This window comes from Engystomops pustulosus, chromosome 7 (assembly GCF_040894005.1).
Source record: "Engystomops pustulosus chromosome 7, aEngPut4.maternal, whole genome shotgun sequence".
Classification (NCBI taxonomy): domain Eukaryota; kingdom Metazoa; phylum Chordata; class Amphibia; order Anura; family Leptodactylidae; genus Engystomops; species Engystomops pustulosus.
Genome location: NC_092417.1, coordinates 131,729,662 through 131,747,994, shown reverse-complemented (window position 1 = coordinate 131,747,994; position 18,333 = coordinate 131,729,662). Strand labels below are relative to the sequence as shown.

At 36.4% G+C, this 18,333-nt stretch overlaps 1 protein-coding gene across 14 annotated transcripts in view; it reads left to right on the top strand.

Annotated features, from left to right (window-relative positions):
- The window catches only part of NRXN2 (neurexin 2), a 588,251-nt gene that overhangs the window by 151,445 nt on the left and 418,473 nt on the right, over window positions 1–18,333 (top strand). For all 14 annotated transcript variants that reach the window (XM_072117807.1, XM_072117808.1, XM_072117809.1 and 11 more), the window contains exon 2: window positions 15,096–15,192. The gene's annotated coding sequence lies outside the window, so the exon portion shown is untranslated. The remainder of the gene's footprint in view (window positions 1–15,095; window positions 15,193–18,333) is intronic.

Genomic DNA, 18,333 nt, shown 5'->3' with positions numbered 1-18,333 from the left:
CTTTGGGTTTGTTTCAGCCTTGCTTATCTGTGTGGGATTTTTATGTTTTTTTGTTCTCTGTACTGTTTGAATAATTGGTTCCTAATTAAAAAAAAAATGCTGATTTATGTGACTATAAGAGCTGGAATGCAAAATTTTTTTTAACAAAAATATCTAATTCGTACATATTTTATTTATTAACATTAATAGCAATATTATTTATAACTGGTAAATAAATTAAATATAAAATTTTTGTTTATTATATAACCAGATATGTTCTTATTTACTCTATAACTATAATATCCAATAGACAAATACATGAGGTTCAGTCTCTTTCATTTTGCCCAGTTTTGAGCAGAACAACCAGGCCGTTTTTTGTATTTCCATTTTTCACTGCCCACCTTCAAAAATCTATAATTAGTTTATTTTTCCATGTAAAGAGCTGTACATGGGTTTGTTTTCTGCAGAACAAATTGTACTTTGTAGTGACGGTACTTAATATGGTGGCGATTTGCTGCAATATGCACCTTGTATGGAGAGGGCTCAGTCTGAGCCCTCTCAATACACCTGTAGCTGATGTGTGACATATAGATACAGAAAAATTTGGTCACTAAGAAAAAAATCTGTCTTTTAGGCATGGAGTCTTCTCCTCTTATGGAGAGGTTTCTCTGAAATAATAATATACATATATTAATTGTATCAGGAATGTTCTTATTTATTTCATAACATCCAATAGTAATCCACAATATCCAATAGAAGCATCCATGTGTTTTGCCAAGTGCCAAAGTACGCTAAACACATTGGGGAACATTTACTATGGACCTTACAACAATTAAGGGGCGCACGGTATCCACAGCAGCAAGGTAAAACTGAACCTTTTATTATGGAAAAGAAAAAATGTGTATACAAATGATGGGAATGCTAACATATGACACTGTAATGTATCTCTGACTTGCTATAGCTGGGCTGCCTGAGCCCCAATTTATCTTGGGATCATTTTAAGTGAAAAAAACTGCAAAGTATATGTTTTATTGTTGATGTGAAATAAAATGAAGAGACTTTTTATAAAACATATTTTGTAAGTTCCCCTACTTTTTAGGGTGTAACAATTTTCTGTCGTCTGACTTTGTACATTCTTTCATGTGCAAACTGCCTGCACATGTATTTAAGAAGTGTTGGCACAACATTTGTGTTTCACGTAACCCTTTTGTGTCACGGCTGCACAATTTTTCACAGAAATGTGTTACACGTGCCATGTTAAAGATGCACCAAAATAAAGTTGGCTCATTCTGTTGGAGCAGAGCAGAGGGTGCCAGATTCATAAAGAACGGGCACCACAAATCATGAATCTGGTGCCCTCTGCATACTACACATGCAAACTGCACATGTTCATGATAAATGTGCCCCATTATTGCCTGCATTGCTTATATGTAGTGAATTCTGCACATAGTTCATGAGGATTTTGAGGATTTCACAAGAACATAATTGTTCTGTTTAGATGGCAGAAATCACACTTATGGGAATGAAGACTTTGATTTCTATACAGTTATGTATACTATCAACTTCAATGTCAAGAAACATTAAAGGGGTTTTCCCATGAAAGAAAATTCTCATATAGTCAATCCTCTAGTGATGTTAACACAAAGATCATTTTAACCCCTTACTTTACAATTTACTCAGTTTTATTGCTGTTTTAGATTATGTTGGGTGAGGAACTCTGCAAGCATACACATTACTGTATCATCCATCTAGTCCTGTGGGGTGACAATGTGGGTACATTACAAGGGTACAGGTGTATATCCACTTTAATCTGGCTTCTGATGACATTGTACTGACAAATAGAAGGATAGATGAGACGGATGAGATGTTTACACAAAGGCTGACAGACCATCACACTGTTACACTGTAGGCTCTACTAAATCTCACAGACATGTGTCTGCCTCCCCCTTCCCCCCGATCACTTTTCTCCTTGTAGTTTGCAGTGCCTCTCTATCTGCTCACCGTATGCTAACAGGATGTAATCAGTGAGTGTCTCTGAGCTCTGTGCAGGGGGCGGTGCTGCAGAGAGACAGAAATCTCATCTGCACAATCTCACACAAATCCAAGATGGCCGCCACCCGACCCTAAGTCATAAGGAACTGGGTTGTGTCTAGAGGCAACTGAAATTGTGTACAGCAAGACTGATAGACAGGTTGGACTTCGGTGAAATGCTCTACTTTTGTTGATAACAGTGAATTAGAGAATGTGTTATTTTGTTATCCTGGGGACATTGAAGAAACTTGTCTTGTTGGGAATACCCCATTTAATGACTTTAAGATTTACTCAAGGATTAATTTGACTGAGTCTGACTATAAACCTAGATAGATCAGACCAAGAAAGAACACAAGATAAAAATAAGCTCTTACAATATAAGAAAAGTAAGTCTTGTATACTTTGAGATATCTGGAAGCACATTTTGCATGTGTGGTGCTTCTAAGAAGGCTGCTAAGTACTGCAACTAAATTTATGGGCTAATTAGTGGTGTTAATATATAAATTCTGCCTTGAGTTGTAGTAATGTTACATTTATGAAATGTTAAACTGAAAGTAGAGAAGGAAGTTTAGGGGTTTAAAATTTACATAGAAAATAAATATGAATAAACTATGGGTTGTAACTACAAAATGTATGTAATGGTTTTAGAATAAAATATGATAAAAAAAACATAATTGTAGAAGAAAAGAAAATGAAAGCAAATAAAGCAATAGGGGGTGCAGTAGTTTTCCTACATGAGGCTAAAGGTTGCTTAATGAATGCCTTTGACAGTGTTTTGGAGAAAAAAATTCTCTGTGAAAAAGTAAACCCACTATTACCTGTCTCCTAAAACACATCTTAAAAATAAACTCTAGGTCACCATGTTCTGTGGATATGAACTTCTGTTACTGACAGAGCATTGTTTGTTATCCTTAGGAATCACTATAATAGGATCTATACTGAAGAATGGTTGCAAGGAAACCACAGACCCTATATTTTATGTGGAATGGACTGAAGTAGGAAAATGTTGCAGAAAGCAACAATATTGATAAGAGGCCTTTCATTATACAAGTCATTCAGTGCTTGGCTTACACAGATTCCCATGCAGTTTCCACATTGTTGGCTGAAACTCCCCTTTTTACCTGGGGAAATGTACTATATATTTCACTGACTGGGGAAAAAAAGGACATTAAGGCCTGGGAAAGATTGATGGATTACGATTTACATTAGCAGCCTACTTGATTGGATGTATACTTACTAATGTTGAATGGACCAGAAGCATGCAGGTTTGGGCCCATGAACCCAGACCTGAACTTCAATCAGAAGTTCAGCTACAGGATTGGGTTTGGTTCGACCGCCCTGCCAATAACAACTGCGTTTGGTGCTGATACCAATCCCCAAGGTGTTTTCTTTAACTTCAACCGTCAAGGGTGCCAGCCGTTGCTCCTCAGACTGAATTTTAAAGTTTGTACAGAACTCGATCAGAATTTTAAACTTTCTCCAGTATGCTCATTGCTAATAGCAACCCTATCCCCAATACGCTGCTATAAAAAGGTGTAGCAGAAATTGAGTTCAGCTATGGGTTTTTGAATCCAGAGAATGTTTGTATTACAAAAGTAAAATTCTGCACCAATAATAAAGGTTGAATTCCACCTTGCACCATAGAAAAAAGCAAAAAAGAAGACATTTACGACCGGTTTCTTCCACTGAGATTATCTGCTATATTCTTGCCTCGAAATAATGAGCACTGATCAGAATTTTTATTTAGATTTAGCAAAATGGATTATGAGGACAATTCACATTATACTTTCAGCAGCCTTGCAGCCATAGGCAGCAATGATTTGGAGCCAACTTCTCTATGGAGAGTTTCATAATCTGGGCACATAGAGAATGCCACAACTTATTTGCACCTCTAATTGTCAATAGCGAAAGCAAGAAAAGTATTTTTAATAGAAGTGTTAGAGGAGTATTCCCATTTCAGCCATGTGATATAATGAGCCGTGCACCTGTTTGACCATGGTCAGAGTTCTGTCCACTGGAAATAAACAAAGAAGCTTCCTATAGAATGAGAGCAAGCAGAGATCTAGAAAACAATTAGGAACTGATACAGAAAGTATATTGGAAAATGGTATATCTTTTTATTATACAAACGATAACATTTATTTGCTAAAATGGTAATTCCCCTTTAAGTTTAATTGCGATCATGCCTTCCATGTTAATAATATGAATGCTGCATAATGGTCTACTGGCCAAATAAAAATTGCTGAATATTGCACCTTTCTAAGAAAAAAAAATTAAATTCAGTTTTTCACAAAGTTAAAACACAATTACAGTACTGCACTGTATGATATATTGTGGCACTTATATAAAGATATATAAAGATAACACCCCCTCAGTGTATGGTTAAAGAAGGTCAAATCACAAAAAGTAAGGCAAAATAAAAAGATGGAGTATAACATTTAGCTTAGCCCCTAAAGGATCATGTCCCAATTACACCTAAAGAATTAACCTTGGATTGTATAGGAGAGATTGGTGGGGAAACTTGGTTTAACCAATGGGTTCGACTGCTTTTGCTTGTCGGCACCACCAAAATTACTATAAATAGTGGAATTTTTCCCTGCTTTGGACCAGTTGGCATCAGCCTTGCAAGGCTTTTTGCCCTCCTATAGTTCAACACGGTATAATGTAATAGGTTGGACTTGATGGACTGATGTCCTTTTCTAATTTTATTATGTTACTATGATATAGATGGCCTAAGCATTCTATGAAAGGAGCTGTTAGGAGCAAATCTACAATTGTACGCCAGCTGAAGCCAGATACATTAGGAGGCCTCCTGATAAATCCTACAGTTAGGGGGTGGGGACTTCTTCATATGCCATCGTATATACATGATAAATCTCCCCAATGTTCTCATTTTGAGGACCAAACTTACACATGAAGTCTCTGTTAGATAATGGTGTTTTACTGGGAGTCATAACTTAAAGCCCCTGGACCTCAACATAAAAGCCCCCATCTACGAGAACCACAATAACAATTACCCCTTATATCTCTGGCGCTTAGGTCACCTTTAAAAATGCTTCTAATATGTATTTCTGGTGCGTTCTGAACAATTATTACTGCACAAATTTGGCAAAAGAAATGATCATATAAGGCACTTTCCGCTTTCCAGTGTTTTTCATTATTCAGGAGTCACAAGAAATGAATACAGGTTAAGAGCTGTAGGAGCCAGTTAAATTGAATATACAGCATACAATATGTACAGTATGTACACGTACAATTTGTATGTAACCTCATGTGCCCTTTTCTTGTTTTGAGTATTTTGAGTTTGGGTTGTGCTATAAACCCTATTTATACAGTTACTTTTCAGGATTATACATTTGCTTTGCATTATGGCCTCTTCAGCACTGATCCCTTTAACTGTAAACAGTTTTATACATTATATATGTTTGTGCTGCTTAAGTCTTCAGCATTGTTTCTATTGTAAGCTATGCTTTATAGGTTATTTCAACTGAATTAAAATAGGAAAGTTTACTGTAGGTTATAATGAAAAATAACCAATTTTTCCTGATATCATGCATTTAGAATCATGGACGATGATTCCAGATATTAATTTTCCAGTATAATCACTTGAATTGGCTTAGACTATCAAGCTGCTGATGACTCCATTAACTTATTAACAATAACAGATGGCTATCACTTCATAGAAGACTTATCTACTGGATGTCAAATGCTTAGCCCTAAGGCGATTTCATTTTTTTCAATTTTTGTCCATTTTTACATGTAACCCCCCAAAAATAGATGTAGACCCCATGCACTGAAAAGAGTTCATTAAATAAAGTTAAAAATACAAATGTCCCTCTGTATCAACGTGCCCCGTGTAATTAAGTATTATTGAATAAAACTGTCAATGAGGAAAAACACAGTACCTCTCCATTTCCAAACACATATACCCAAGTAGAGGCAAAAAAAACGTATTTGTGCGTTATCCCCCCTTGGTGTAGCGTTCTTTCAACTCAAAGTGCCCGTGGATCCTGCGGCTCCCACTGGAATGCGGTGCGATTGTCTGGTCTTTCGGAATCATAAGACTGGACTAATTTGTCATTTTTTTTATAGAGTTTTAAAGTTTTTTTTGTTTTAAAGTTTCAATAAGTTTTACTACACTAGTCATTTTTCCGTTAATTAGTAATAAAAGAATGAATCTTAAACTGTAACCTTTTAATGTTTAAGCTGTGAATACTAAAGGTCAAGGAAATAATCTTTAGGAGACTAAATAAATCCTTACCTTACAACTTTCAATAGTTCAAATAGTGTCAACCTTGTAAAGTAGCAGAAAAAATGTGTCCAATTCAACTGCGGAATTCATATTAAGGTCAGTGGTATTTCTTGAAAGTCCAGATGTTAGAAAAGGCAGAAAAAAACCTTACAATTGATATCAACAAAATCCGATAGAAAATGTGAGTTTTTTAAGGTGACTCCATAATCAGTTCTGTGGTACAACTTTAACCCTAATCCTAATCCAATGTGAACCCTAACCCTAATTCTAGTTCCACATGCTGTGTGCAGATAACATGTGTATAAATATCATGATAGTGGCACACTTCAGACAGCTATATCTTCTCATCATTGGTATCTAGAAAATATATTTTGTGGTATCTAGAGTATTCCCTTTTGCACCAGGATTGTGTTTCAGGTGCTAAAAACTGGAGATATTCACTGCTAAAGTAGCAATAAAAAATGTGATTTTGTTCAGTGCTAGGTGTCACAGTTCAGGAGACATAGCGGTTTGAAGTGTATCCCTTCCAGCTTTTAAGCTTAAAGGAAACCTACCACTTCTGAAGGTAGGTATGAGATGCAAACACCGGGCACCAGCTCAGGGTGAGCTGGTGCCGGTGCTTAGTCTCTTTTTAAACTATCTAGCAGAAACTGCTTCGGCGCTGCGTGCGACCGTGCGCGCGCAACGCCTGCGGCATTTCCAATGTAGGCGCGCGCACGATCGTGCGCACGCAGCGCCGAAGCAGTTTCTGCTAGATAGTTTAAAAAGTGTTAAAACCGCGATACCGCGGTTTTAACACTAACGAGACTAAGCACCGGCACCAGCTCACCCTGAGCTGGTGCCCGGTGTTTGCATCTCATACGTGCGCGCGCCTACATTGGAAATGCCGCAGGCGTTGCGCGCGCACGGTCGCGCGCAGCGCCGAAGCAGTTTCTACTATAAAGTTTAAAAAGTGTTAAAACCGCGATACCGCGGTTTTAACACTGAGACTAAGCACCGGCACCAGCTCACCCTGAGCTGGTGCCCGGTGTTTGCATCTCATACCTACCTTCAGAAGTGGTAGGTTTCCTTTAAGACAGAATGTGGAAGGAGCTACAGGGAGAAAGACAGTTCAAAGAAGTATCTGTACTCTCTGCATGTGTATCTGAACCCAGAAAACAGCGAGGGACTGATACTGTACATATTTTTAATACATTTTGATTTTATTCAAACATAACATTAGCCATTATTTATGATCATTGTTTTTGCTAGTAGATTAAAGATAAATGTACTCTTCTGTTTTTTGGAGCAGAAGTCAGGCACATCTTTGATATAACAATAATAATTCTTTATGTATATAGTGCACACAGATTACGCAGCGCTGCACAGAGCTTGACAAATTGGTCCCGGCCCCCAATGGGCTCACAATCTACTCAATCTACGAGTATGTTTTGGAGTGTAGGAGGAAACCCACACAAACACAGAGAGAACATACAAACTCTTTGAAGATGTTGACCTGGATGAGACTTAAACCCAGGACCCCAACGCTGCAAGGCTGTTGTGCTACCCACTGAGCCACCATGGTAGAAATGTTTATTGAAACCAGAATTAGGAAGTAAATCTCTCACTATGGCCTAATATCAAGATTTGTTTGTACTGTACATGGAGGATTGGTTGGTAAACCATATACTATGTTTTAGGATAAGTGCTAGAAGAATTATTATGATGGTAAAAAATAATTTTATGGTAATTATTTATTAGCTCCCTAGCAGAGGTTAAGATGCTTTTGACTTGCCTCTTTATGATTATGTATACATTTTTATTCAAATGTAAAAATATTTGGAAAATATGACGAAAAGTTAAAATAAATATGAGATACATTTCCTTATGAATGATATTAATGGGAATATAGGAAATCCCTGGGTTACAAATTAGGTTCTGTAGGTTTGTTGCTAAGTTAAATTTATATGCAAGTCGCATCATATATATTTTGTAAGTTGAACTCCAGACAAAATAATTTTTGGTCCCTGTGATAATTGGATTTATTAATTAGGGTTTGTAATGGGAACAAGGGCTAACAATAATGTTTCCTTGCAGACACCTGTGATAACGTTCAGTAAATAACCAGAATCCAGAGAGCTTCACTAGAGGTCACAGTGGGCAGAAGTCTGTATGTAACTAGGAGTCACCTGAAAGCTGGGTGTAAGGAGACTGACTCAATAAAGAAAAAGAAAATTGGAGTTTTCTGGCACAAAGATGGGTAATAATGCATGATAAATAAATTATGATTCCCCACTGTGTCCCTAATGATCATAAGGAAGATGGTTCTGAGCTCATAGCCATATGGTGAGCAAACTCTAGATAGACTGGGACCTAAGATCTAGATATTGGTGGAACCCTTCTCATTTATCACTGATGCTATGAGCATATAAGACACCTGCTTAAACAATGGTAAGGCCATCAAAGACCTTGAAAAGCAAAAAATTACCACCAACGAACAATGCAGGAGACTATTGGGTGATCAATATAGTTGACTGCACAAGTACACAATTTCCTTGTATAGCACTAGATTATAAAAATATACTAAATTACTAATGATGAATACATTATTTCCCAGCTCTTGTGATTCTGAATTTATTTGTAGATATAATAGCTTATTTTCTCTTACCTGTTTAGCCTTGGTACATCTCATTCTATGCCTCACTGACCCTAGCAAATTATTTTTGAAATGAATATTCATATAAAGAACAAAACAAGAACATCAAGTTCTAATGAAAGACACTGTACACATACGTCTGTAGTGTATTAGTGACATGTAACAACTTTTCAAAAAATATAATTTCATTGCCTTGAGGTTAACAATTACAGTTTAGGGTCAGTTTAACAATTCTCTGACAAGTAGCCTTTACCTTAGCAGTACTGTACATTTTACTATATCAGATCACTGCATAACAAAGTCTGGAGGTCAAGTCTCCATAAAGGGAACTTTATTTGAATTCATCTTTTCTGTAATTATGTTTATATAAATATTTTAGTATTGTGTCTCAAGACAGAAAAGAAGTGTGAGTCAAGGGCTTGCCCCAAACTGAGTCCTGGCCTACTTGTTGGTCCTGTGTTAAACTGCAAGACAACTGGAAAAAGCAAGGAAAAGTATACAGAATAACAGAAGACCGTATACAGAGTGCCAGAAGACTTGTATAACAACCTATTATATTATACCCTTAAATAACTGAAAATGAGGTATAGACTCAACTATGCACTATTATATGGCTATTCATAGGTCTTCCATATAGTTGTAATGCGTAGTAGCCAGCAAAACTAGCCACAGTTTTAACCTTCTAGTGCAAAAAGGACAACTGTTAGGATTACAGAAAGTTTGATCACAACAGTTATCCCTCTCAGTACAGTGATTTTAGGGGAACATATTTTTCCATTTTCCATGCCACTATGGAGACAGAACAGAAACTTATCAATTGCCACGCTATCTCCTGTTCAAGCCTGTTAAGCTACAACAATGGCTTTCAAGTGACTCCATATTTCAATAGACAGGAAATATAAATTGCCATATAGCTCAGAAATGTAAAAGTTATTTAGTAAATGCAATTTCTGCCAGGTTAGATCTGTTTAGGTCTGATCTGGTCGAGACCATAGTAAATCCGATCGAACAGGCATATATGACCGTAGCAACCGTGACCACCCCCAAAGTGGCATGGCGGTCAAAGAAGTCTGGAAACTGGTGGGGAGGGGGATTTAAGTACTTTCACTGCCATAAAATTGACAAAGTATAATGAATCTCCCCCAGAGTTGTCACTTTGTGCATAATTTCAGCAGGCAGAAAGGTGTAAACCGCTGAAAATCTCACAGGTTCCTGTCTTAATTGTTTTCCGTTGTTAAATCTCTTTCAAAAAGAAAGAAAGAAAGAAAACTAAGGTAGTTGATTTTTATTAGTTGTGCTGCTGTGTAAATGTTTTCTTTTGTTTACAGTTTTGCTATTTGTGTTGTTTTTAAAATCGCAAACTTACATAAAATGATCTGTGGATGCAAGTTACAGGCTTCATATTACTCAATAACTCACTGGTTTGGTCATTTCCGTATTGATTTAGGGATTAAGTTATATTTATGAACACATTGTAAAATAAAGACTATGGCAACAACATTTCCATGAAGAAAAGATACTAAAAACAGTCAATAAACACAGTGAATGTTTAAGTGGCACTCTCATGGCAAACAGCATTGTGTAGGGCACTTTATATGCTTTTTAGAACCTATAAAGTGTTTTGTCATTTTCAGAGAAAATCCAGTTTTCATCTTTATAATGAAAACAGGGGTGTTACTAAAGTGGCAACAGCTGCCATTGGGCTCTGTCACCTGACCTGACACACTAAAGAGTGGAGGATGTGAACCACTACACATTGTACAGCATAATATGTATATATCAGATATATGATGCATATGTGCTGTATCTGTAATGGGTATATGCTGTCTGTGTATACGGTGTATGGTTTGTGTGTATTTACTTTGTGTATATATATGCTGTGCATTTGTATATAGCATGTGTGTATATATGCTCTATATGTGTGCGCATTAGCCCGCTAATGCTGGATGTTGCCTCAATGATATTTATGCACTACAGTCAGTGTCATGCATGACTAATAGAGTGGGTAGTCCTACACTTGTTGTGCCAACCGGCTACTCAACTTTTTTCAAGTGGCTCATTCTGAGACTAGAAACCCTTAAGGGTGTTGCATGTGCTACGGCCAAAAGACACACAAACAAAAAGCAATCAATTTTATACATGTTTATAGACTGGCAGATTTTTAATGACTGCATCTAGATGCAGTGCAATCATGTCGGAAGCATGACAACTAGGGACTTAGAGATGAAAACAGCAGCATATGATCACATGCTCAGAACTTATTTGTTCTGTTTCCCCTTGCACCTTTTAAGCTTCATAAATATTTCATCCTAACAACCATTCTTTCACATATTTTCTTTTCAATTAAAATGTGACATGTTTGATCTGTATTACAATTGTTACACTTTGAAAGGTTCTGTCAGAGGTGGAAATGTAATTGATTTATACCATTATAAACTAATATAAAAAATACTGTATTTTTAATATAATAAGAATGTATTAGCAATAATATAAAGTAGTCCTGAGCCATTGGGATGATTTACCTTTTGGTAGATAACATTTTACAAAAACATTTTTGAGATTAAGGTTACCTTCCATTGACCACCCTGTGATTTCCCAAAATTCACAACTGAATCTGTCAAAACCCAGAACAACTGTGAGTCCTGCACTTCCCACAACTGTTGTTCCTGCCCACTTTCTGGTCCCTGCACTAAACCACCGGTGACAACTGGCCAGCAGTTGCTGCAAAAAGCAAAGTTAGACAAACCAAGCAAAAAAACAAGATGGTGGCGAGGTACAAAATCATAACACAGTAAAACAGTCAAGCAATAGTCAATCACAGCAAAAGCACTAAATACTTCAAGAGGACAGAGCCTCCTGATGTATTTTGCAGTGCCAGAGGGGTGGGAACTTTACACCAGTGTATTTTAAATGTTTCAAGTATCTCTGTATGGCATTGTATACAGTTCTTGGTTCAAAACACATTGCATGCTTTTGGAGAGCTATAAGGTTTGCTTATTAATAGAGAAGTATACTTAAAGACATTTATGTTTTATTCATGTTCAATCAACAGGTTAATATTTCTGCTATGTTAGTGATGGTTAACCAAGTTTAGACCCTTTACTGCTGTTTCAAATCAACTGCAATGATTGTTATTCTTCCATGCTTGACAAATTTAAAATGGTTGTCAATCTTTTCTTTTACGCTACAAAAACAAAAATAGCATAACTCCCATATCTGACTGCTAGCGTCAATGTTTCCATCAGCTTTAAAATGTGTACATATGGGAACTAATATCATTATAAAAACCTTAATTTTCCCTAAGGAAGTTTTGCTGGACTCAGAGATTTCATTCATTCAATATTTGTCTTTAAAAATTATCTGATAACGTCTGCTACCATTCTTGGTAAACCATTTCCATGATATTTGTATTTTGTTACTTCCAGTATAAGTAAAAAATAATGACAAGTACTCTCAATTTCTTTGGAAGCACCTTAAATGAAATTGTGATACAGGATAATATAACAGTGTAAAATATTATCACAGATTAGACAGATGTTTAAGTTTGTAAGCAGATAACTATAACAATGTAATATAAGTACAGTTAGAAATGAAGAATACATTGTTAATTTTGAAGGTCACATTCCATCAAAAACACAAAAATTGATGTCTCGCCACATAAGAGTTTCCATCTACTTAATTTTTATTTGACAGAACATTGATCCAGGGATTTTTTATGACTTCCATGTTTAATGTTGAGAAGGAATTTTTCTGTATCTTTAGGCAACCTTTTCTACTTTGATAAAACACTATGTAAGCTTAATTTGTACAAATCTTACAAAGCATATTATGATATATTTTTATGGAAAAAATGCAATGTACTATATCTAACTGGTCGAAACAAACTGTTAAACCAATGTAGCCAGGGCCCCTTTTGGTGCATTTGGTTTAGGTTTTGTTGCAGTTAAATTTATGCAATTATTTAATTATTTATTCATTGACCAGTCCCGATATAACTGCTAATATGTACCAATATTTATGAATTGGTTGCATTATTCCTTTTTGGGCCAATTATAACTGGCTCATTATTATCAGCTCATTTATTTATCTATTTATTTACATGAATTTTATTTTATAAAAATACTCATGAATTCATAAGAATTACTTAAAAGAGTTCGAAGAGTGCTTATTTATTTAATTATTAAGCTGGTTCCTTTACTTCAGAGTATGCTATATCTGTTCTCTTTTTAAGATTTAAAAAAAAAATTATTTGTAGTGACTAGACATTATTTTAAACTAATACTACATGAAAAGATCTCTCTTGGATTTGCACTATATGCTTACAATTGGGTTAACATTTGTGTTGGTATATATATTCTGGTTTTTAGTCCTTTATTTTACAGTTGATAAAGGTGGAACACACCGCAAAATGCCTTGTGTTTTTAACATCCTAAAATACCAATAAAACTGTAACAACTTCTTTTATTGTTCCTTTATTGGAACTGAGAGAACTGAAATGGACCAATGGCCTGCTGGTTTGAACCTAGAAGAGACTGTGTACAGATCCATCGAATTTATCAGCCGTTTTCGGACACTGTAACATATCTGGTGCATGTTCACACTGTCTACTTTAAATCTGAGACAAGATTAACAGATTTCTCCTGGGTTTCCTAAATCCCAAAACAGGAATGGATAACACAAATATAGACATTTCACTTGATATAATTTAACTATTGATTCATTCTTGAAATTGTGCTGGGACTTCCTGCTGGGAATGAAAAAGAGATAGGCGTGATTCATTCACAATCTGGACTGTGCACATTGTTGCTGAACAGCCCACACATACTGTAAACCACAATAGAATTAATTGTAAGACAATCATTTGGTAAAGAACAGGGGTGCCCCAAATTTTAGCATTTTTGGATCACATTGGGAGAATAAGATTTACCTATGACCATACAATACTTAAAAAAAGAGAATATCATGACCAAAAATGTCCTCCTCACATAATAATCCTTGTAAAGCAGAAGTTTATGATCACTAATATATATGTCACCAAATTTACTAAATTTATCTATACATAAATATCTAAGTACGGTAACAAACCATCTTTGATTTTCTTAAATATTTTTTTTATAAAAGTAAAACAAAAGAATGTAATAAAGCTCATGGGATTTTTAAAATTGTATATAAGAAACCAAGGTGAACATTATAAGAATTTAACATCACCCTTAATAATTGAATAGAAATGCTGATGTGACTTCTAAATAACCTTAAATGCCTAACATAGCAATGGTTGGTTGGAATATTATTGAAATGATAATGGCTTCCATACCACTACCAATGTAATTTCTGACACTGCCGTAAAACAAAAGCTTAACTTAAGTTCATACAAATACTGTGATATTGCTACACATGATAATAAAAACATTCCTACTGTTTTAGTAAGTTTACAATTTTGTGAAGGTCCTTATTCATAACCGTCGGATGGCTGTAAACTGAGGGGGTCAGAATTTTACTTGACAAATAACTTCAGTTATGTTTTATAGTTTTTTTGTTAATTCCACAAAATAGAAAACTAACAGAATAATTTCCTAGTGCAGAAAATATAATTTTACTACTACGGACAGTAGTTACTCTTGAACGGACAGTTTTGTCTTCCTAAATGGAATATTAGGCAATTCAAAATCTATTATTTAAGAAGGGTAACCAACTTTTTGGATCCCAACAAAATTGTTTTGAAAACCCAAAACGGCATAATTTACTGGTGCAAGGTTTGCACTATGGACAATATGGTGCCCAAAGCTACCGGTCATATTTCCAGGGCATATGCTGATACAAATGAAACAGTGGACTGGTTGTTGTTTGCTGTGGGACATTTATCACAATAGATGTTAACATTCTATTGGTTAGAATTTTCTACAGCCCTTCCATTATATAAACCCTTTAATGATGGAGATGTGTGACATAAGTTTCTGGTGTTACTCATATCTTATAGTTCCATTTGGCCTTTAATTGACTTTTTTTTTTTTGCTGCCTTGGTGCATTATTGGTGATTTCAATAATTCTTCTCTTTAAATTGCATTCTGTGCCTGATGTCCATATTCCGTGTCTGCATTTTCTGCATCATATCTCCAGTATTCTTACTTTAAACTGTTTTTTTTTTTTTTTTTTTTTTACTCCAATGTGCTAATGTGATTTTATCCTGATTTCTTGCAGGGGTGGACAAACTTATTGAGAGCCTAGAAGTCATCCATGCATTATAAGAATCAAAATATTGAGCATCTACCAGGTTCACATCTGTTATACCTATCTGGTAGGTAACCTTCTGTGACTACTGTAGCCTGTCTAGTTATGTACATTTCTTTTCTACAGATCTACCGTATATACTCATGTATAAGCCAAGTTTTTCAGCACAAAAAAATGTGCTAAAAAACGTCCCCTTGGCTTATACACGGGTCAATGCACGAGTAAAAAATAATTAAAAAATAATAAACCTATATACTCACCCTCCGGTGGCCCCGATGTGCAGCGCTGCTCCCCCGATGTCTGCGCAGCTCGTCTTCTGGCTTCCGCGCCCGTCTTCTTTCTTCTGCTGGGCGCAGCCATGTTTTTCCCCCGGGCGGTGCCTAGTATGACGTCAGCAGTGGTGCGTCATACTATGCGCCTGCCAGCCAGAGAAGAACAATGGCGGTGCCCAACAGAAGAAAGAAGACGGGGCGCGGAAGCCAGAAGACGAGCCGCGCGGATATGGGGAGAGCAGCACTGCACATCGGGGGCCACCGGAGGGTAAGTATATAAGTTTATTTATTTTTTTAATGCTAGGCAGGCTGTATACTACTGGGGGCAGGCTGTATACTACTGGGGGCTGGCTGGCTGTATACTGGGGGGGTCTGTGACCAATGCATTTCCCACCCTCGGCTTATACTCAAGTCAATAGGTTTTCCCAGTTTTTGGTGGTAAAATTAAGGGTCTCGGCTTATACTCGAGTATATACTGTAATTTTGATAAATACTTTACTAATTTAGTTTTTTACTGTTGTAGTTATTAATATACCAAACTCAGCTCTTCTCATATACAATCACAATAGTACATTTATGGGACTCCCTAAATTACATATCATAAATCACAATATAAAAACTCAATATATAAAAAACAGTCTGCTGTGTTCTGCTTTCCAATTGTATAAGCTTGTGGAAATTATTTTTATCAATTTACAGAGCACCATAAATTGCATGATTTTTTACATCCGATAAGTGGTTTAGATACATGAACCAGTACATAAGGCATTGAACTGTGGACGGAGGACCCTTCATGTGAAGGCTCACAATCTACATGGGGAGGGTAGATGGAAACACTATGTGAGGGAGCACAGAAGTGAAGCGTGTTGAACCTCAGTTTCCTTGTTAAATATTACGTTTTAAAAAGTGGGAGCAGTCTTACAAGTTTTGGTATAATGTTCCAGAGTATGGGGGATGCAAGTTGTAGAGACAGATCTGAGAAGTGCAAATTGCAGAAAAGTAGAGTAAGAAGTTGAGGATCAGAGATTACACATGGAATAGTATTGGTTGATTAGACCTGGGATATATGGAGAGGACATATTTTGAATAGCTTTGTAAGTCATGGTTAATATTTTAAATTTGCTGCATTGGGTAACCGGCCCGGAGGGAATAGCAAAGATGAGAGGCAGAGGAAAATGTGCAGCATAGTTGAGGATGCATTGGAGGTGTGTTAAAGGTGAGTTATCGGGGAGACTGCAAAGAAGAATGCTGTAGTAGTCCAAGCAGGGTATGATAAGAGCATGGACTAGAAATTTTGTAGACTGTGGGTTAAGGAAGGATCAGAAGCAAGAGATGCTCTTGAAGTATGAGTGTCAGGTAGTATAGAAGTCCAAAACTGCTTGGCTTTAAGGATAAGGTTTTCTCTAAGATAATGGAATACTCACCTTTATTGTGATTTTAATAATTCTGGAGCAAGGTATGTGTTTCTTCTGTTTGCAAAGCGGTAGAGGAAGGTAAAGGATATGGATGAGAGACAGTCTGGAACTCAGGAAACATGATAGTAGATGAGAGCTGCTGGATTAGGGAGTTTGAGGTAGACAATCATTGGAGTTCTGTAACAAGGTTTCGGTTAAGCTCACAAAGGCCAGTTTGTTGATAAAGAGGAAATGAATGTTGAAGAATTTGCTGCAAATGAAACATATGTTTCATAGAGCATTAAATGGGAGAGTGGAGAGGGAGAGTGAGAAGATGTCAGATTGCAGATTAGTTTCCAGGGTTTTGGAGGTAATTGATCAGTGATGCAAGGCAAATGTAATGGGAGGGATTTGTTTAGAGGGCCCTGGATTAGGAGAGATATCACCAGTAGCAAAAAGCAGCAGAGCTAGTCGTGAGAAGGATAGGGAGTGAGATAGATGTTATTATTACACAATAGGACTTAGATGACTCGGTAAGGTTGTTCTATGAGCAGGTAGAAGAGATGGTGATATGCAAGTGTTAATTTGGGCAAAGGAATATTGGGGAATGCTGGAGATATAAGAATAATTGTGTAATGATTGTTATTGCAGTGAAAAGCATTTTTGTTAATTGTGCTAAATTAGAAATGCTTTGTACTTACATTAAGTTAAGGTAAAGATGCATCTCAGAGTTTTATGCTATTCCCAAGTAGTGCTAGATTTGAAAACAAGTAAATGATAATTTAACCTCTTTCATATACAGAAGCACAATAGTGATGCAGCCTCAAAAGCATTCAGTCTCTACAGACGTAGCTGCAGGGTGTAGCGTGTGCACACTGTCGATTTGACATCACCGGTGAACCTCTGTAATCCATTAAATTACTGTGCTGGAGCGGATCGACGGCGAGAGAAGCATAGGTTTTTTTTTGCCATTTTTACTACCCCTGGCCCAATTTAAAAAAAAAAAAAACCTGGGCAACCCCTTAAAAGTGCCTTAATCAACATAAAAAGTTATTAGGCGCTATATATATGTAAAGTCAAAATGAAAACCAGTCTAGCTGGTTCCCTAAGGCTTTTTTACAGTTTAGCTGGTGTGATGAACAATAGAAGCTCAATTAATAAGCTTTAACCAAACGTCATTTTTATGGTGCCCACCTTGACCTGCAGTCTGTACGGAAAGTATTCCAAATATTTAATCTAATTTCATTCTTTGTTTCATTGCAGCCAATTGGTAATATCAAAACAGTTTTTTTTTGTTCATTAATGTACACTCTGCACCTCATTTTGACAGAAAGAACTAATTAATAAACAAGAAAAACTGAAATATCACAAGGTTATTGGTATTCAGCCCCTTTGCTCAGTATTGAGTAGATGCACCTTTTGCTCAAAATAGTATATTCATGAGTCTTCTTGGGATGATGTTACAAGTTTTTCACACGTGGATTTGGGGATCCTCTGCCATTTTTCCTTGCAGATCGTCTCCAGTTCCCTCAGGTTGGTTGG